The sequence below is a fragment of the Coptis chinensis genome, chromosome 4, assembly GCF_015680905.1.
Source record: "Coptis chinensis isolate HL-2020 chromosome 4, ASM1568090v1, whole genome shotgun sequence".
In the NCBI taxonomy this organism is placed as follows: domain Eukaryota; kingdom Viridiplantae; phylum Streptophyta; class Magnoliopsida; order Ranunculales; family Ranunculaceae; genus Coptis; species Coptis chinensis.
The window spans coordinates 86,576,623-86,580,335 of NC_141459.1; the positions used below are offsets into that span (position 1 = coordinate 86,576,623).

General features: G+C 40.4%; 1 non-coding gene across 1 annotated transcript; it reads left to right on the plus strand.

Moving 5' to 3' along the window:
* The first annotated feature begins 2,335 nt into the window (after window positions 1-2,335).
* LOC147505357 (small nucleolar RNA R71) lies at window positions 2,336-2,441 on the plus strand. Its single transcript, XR_015194041.1, has one exon. It is a non-coding gene; the product is annotated as a small nucleolar RNA R71 (small nucleolar RNA).
* The last annotated feature ends 1,272 nt before the right edge of the window (window positions 2,442-3,713 follow it).

Consider the following 3,713-nt stretch of genomic DNA (forward strand, 5'->3'; position numbering starts at 1 on the left):
TTTGCGTTATCCTCTAAATGGATATGATAAGTGCATACATTAGGGTCAATTCCCTTAATGTCGGCTAGGGACCAACCAATCGCAGAACGATGTTCCCTAATCACCCCGATCAAATGTGTCTCTTCCTCCTTAGATAACAGAGAATATATTATTACTGGATGACTACCATCCGGATCAAGTTGAATATACTTTAACTCAGGAGGAAGAGGTTTAAGCACCGGGGTGGAAGGAATATCGATAAATGCTTCTGGAGGGTCCTCATCTTGAGTAATGAATACTTGCTTAGGTAGCAGGTCTTCAAACTCTGTAGATGGAGCAACAGAAGGGTCTACGATAGGTGTAGACTCGAAGATGGTGTTGACTTCCTCTAAGTAAGAGTCATCGGCGAAATCTGAACTTCCAAAAGACATGAATTTATGCATTTGGTTTTCTGGAAATGTGTTATTAAAATAATCTTGAGCTAAGCTCTCAATCATGCTAACCTCCCCATCTATAGACGAATCTGGTAACTGTTTCATCATTTTAAAAACATTTACCTCAACAGAAAGATAGCCAAAAGACAAGGACATCGAACCATCCCGACAATTTATGAGCACGTTGGCAGTTGCCAAGAAAGGACGCCCTAAAATGATTGGAACAGAGTCGTTAACGACTTCTGTATCAAGGATAACAAAATTAGCAGGATAGTAGAAATCCTGGACCTTAACAAGCACGTTTTCAACCACACCCTTAGGGTACTTAATAGATCGATCTGCTAATTGCAACGTTATTTTAGTAGGTTGCATTTGTTGTAGACCTATTTGTGTGTATAGATAATACGGGAGTAAGTTAACACTCGCCCCCAGGTCTTGTAAAGCGGTTGTCGTGTGGGAATCTCCTAAGGTCCATTGTACAGTAGGACGACCAGGGTCCTTGTACTTAACGATTCTATTATGTTCTGATAAAGTTGGAAATTGTTCAGTTAGAAAGGCGTCTTTAGGAATATTAGTCTTACGCCTAGTAGTGCACAACTCTTTAAGAAACTTAGCGTGGTGAGATAATTTTTTAATTGCTTCGAGAAAGGGTAGGTTTATCGTTAAATTTTTGAAAACTTCCCTAATCTCGTCAAAGTTTGTATCCCTGTTTAACATAGCTAATTTCTGGGGAAACGGTGGTTTCTCTCTATATTTAGCATATGGATGAACTGGATGTCTAACCTTTGCTTTCTATTTTTTAGGTTGTAGTTTAACTGGTACCTCTATAGGGGTAGGCTCTTCAGTTTCAATTTCGGTATCTAGATCAATCTCTGGTGTAGGGACAACTGGTGGGGTAACTATTGGCATAGCTACGTTGTTATCAACCACTCTCCCAGTGGTGATGGCATTTAGCTCACCTACGTTTGCATTTTCCGTACTAGTATTACCGTTTACTTCAAAGGCTGTGTTTGTTGTTTTAGGATTAGGTATCGCTTGACCTGGAAACACACCTTTGGGTTGTACTTTCTCTTGTGCTAACTGCTGTAAGGAAAGTTGGATGGCTTGTAAAATCTATTGTTGGGTTTGCATAAAGGTATTAAAACGATTCGGTTGTGGAGGAGTGTTAGCTATAGGTTGTGTGACAGGAACTATGTCACGCTGATTATTAATGGATGAATTTTGATAGTTATTATTTGCCGGAACGATACCTCTATTACCATTACAATTACCCTGACCTTGTCCTTGTCGTGGTGGAGCTTGGTTGTTATAATTATTATAATTACCCTGACCTTGTCCTTGACCTTGTCGTGGTGGAGCTTAGTTATAATTGTTTGCTGGCCTAACATTTTGATTATTAAACCCTAGGGGTGTTACTTGTTGATTATTTCTTCAACTGAAGTTGGGATGTTGTCTCCAAGGGGCGTTAGGAATAGGATAAATATTAATCGAGCAAACATTATCTTGTTATGATGTTTGTTGTTAATAAGCGAAAGGACAATAGGAGTCGGGATGCTTTGGACTCAAACAGAAATTACATGGATTGGTGTTGACATTCATGACGGGAATAGGCTTTTGTTGAACAAATATAGCCTCTACCTTTTTAGTGAGAGATTCTTTTAAATTTTTAAGTTCAGGATCGGGTTTCATCTCAAACATACCGGCGGCCTTAACTAGTATAGAAGAACTAGCGTAATGGGAGATATCGTCATTACCCCCCCCCCCCCCCCAAGTTATTATTACGCTTTGTTTGATCTTCTAAAAATTTATAAGCCTATGAGGCTCCCTTACTGAGGAAACTACCCCCATTCATTATGTCAAGCACCTCTTTGTGGTGGTGTAACAGTCCCTTGAAAAAGGCAAGCACTAACGTGTCTTTCGCGAGGTTATGGTGTGGACACTCTATAAGAAGATCGGTGAAACGATTCCAAGCTTCTGAAAATGATTCATGAGGATTCTGTTGAAAGAAATGAATCTTGGAATGCATTTCATCGGTCTTCAATGGTGGGTAAAAATGTTCCATAAATAGTTGAACAAGTTTGGCCCACGAGTCCACAGAATTAAGCGTTTGGGCAGTTAACCAAGACGCCACCTTGTCGGCTAAAGTGAAAGGAAATACCCTCAGTTTAATTTGTTCAGCATTAACCGTAAGATGGTGGAATGTAGTAAGGACTTGGTCAATCCTACGCATGTGCTGATAAGGCTTTTCATGGTCTAACCCATGAAAAACGGGTAACAAATTAAATATATTTTGGGAGATTCGAAAATCCCCCACTTGGGTCTGATAGAACGATGCAAGATTTAGGAATATCGTTAAAGGCTTTGTAAGAGTCAGAGAGAGGAGACTCTCTTTCTTCAGCCATTATTTCAGGTGTGGTGTGTGGTATATTAGCTAGAGGTGTACTGAGTGGTATACTAGAAAGGCGTGTTTGTTAACGTTGCCGGTTGATTACATTAGGTGTTTTTCTTCTACCGACCTTTAATCTCATGCAAGGCTAAGACCAATCTTAACTAAACATGACAACACTCCAAACAATCCTGATATGCTAGTATGAACCTCTAACAGGAGATGCGAGGTGTTGAAGAAAGAAGTACCTGAATGCCTTCTTACTTCGCTTATGAATATCGTCTTGTATACGCGTGCTCAGTGTATATAACAAGTTAGAACACTGAAAACCTTGAAGAAATGGAAGTTTGAAACAAACTTGTGGAAATCGGGCAGTTTCAGCAGATGGCGCGGGTCGTGCTCAGAATAGGCCTAGGTAGGGCGCGGGTCGTGCTCAAGTCAAACTGGATCTCCAGGCGCTTCAGCACGGGGGCAGCTCAAGTTTTGCCTTGGCAAGGCATGGGTCGCGCTCAGGTAAAAACTGGAGTTCTAGGCATTTGGGCGGGTGGCTCAAATTTGCTTTAGCGCTGGTCGCTTCCGTGTAATTCTGCGAGCAAAATTTCAGTGCTGAAACGGACAACCACAGTTAGAATCAAACAAGGGTGGGTGGGTTACGGGACTTTAGAAGACTAACAATTCTAAAGAAAACAATACTAAAGGGAACTAAAATGGCAGCGACGCCATTTGATAACTGTAAAATGAATAGTTTACATACAAATAAGTTACGAAAACTCAACGCAAGTAAAACTAAACTATTTTCTACTTAGGGTTTATCAAAGATTTCTACTCTCGATTCTATCGAAATAGAGTGGAGTAAAAGATTCGTTCCACTCCTAGTTCATTAGTATTGAATGTTTTCTACGACTATCGGTCTA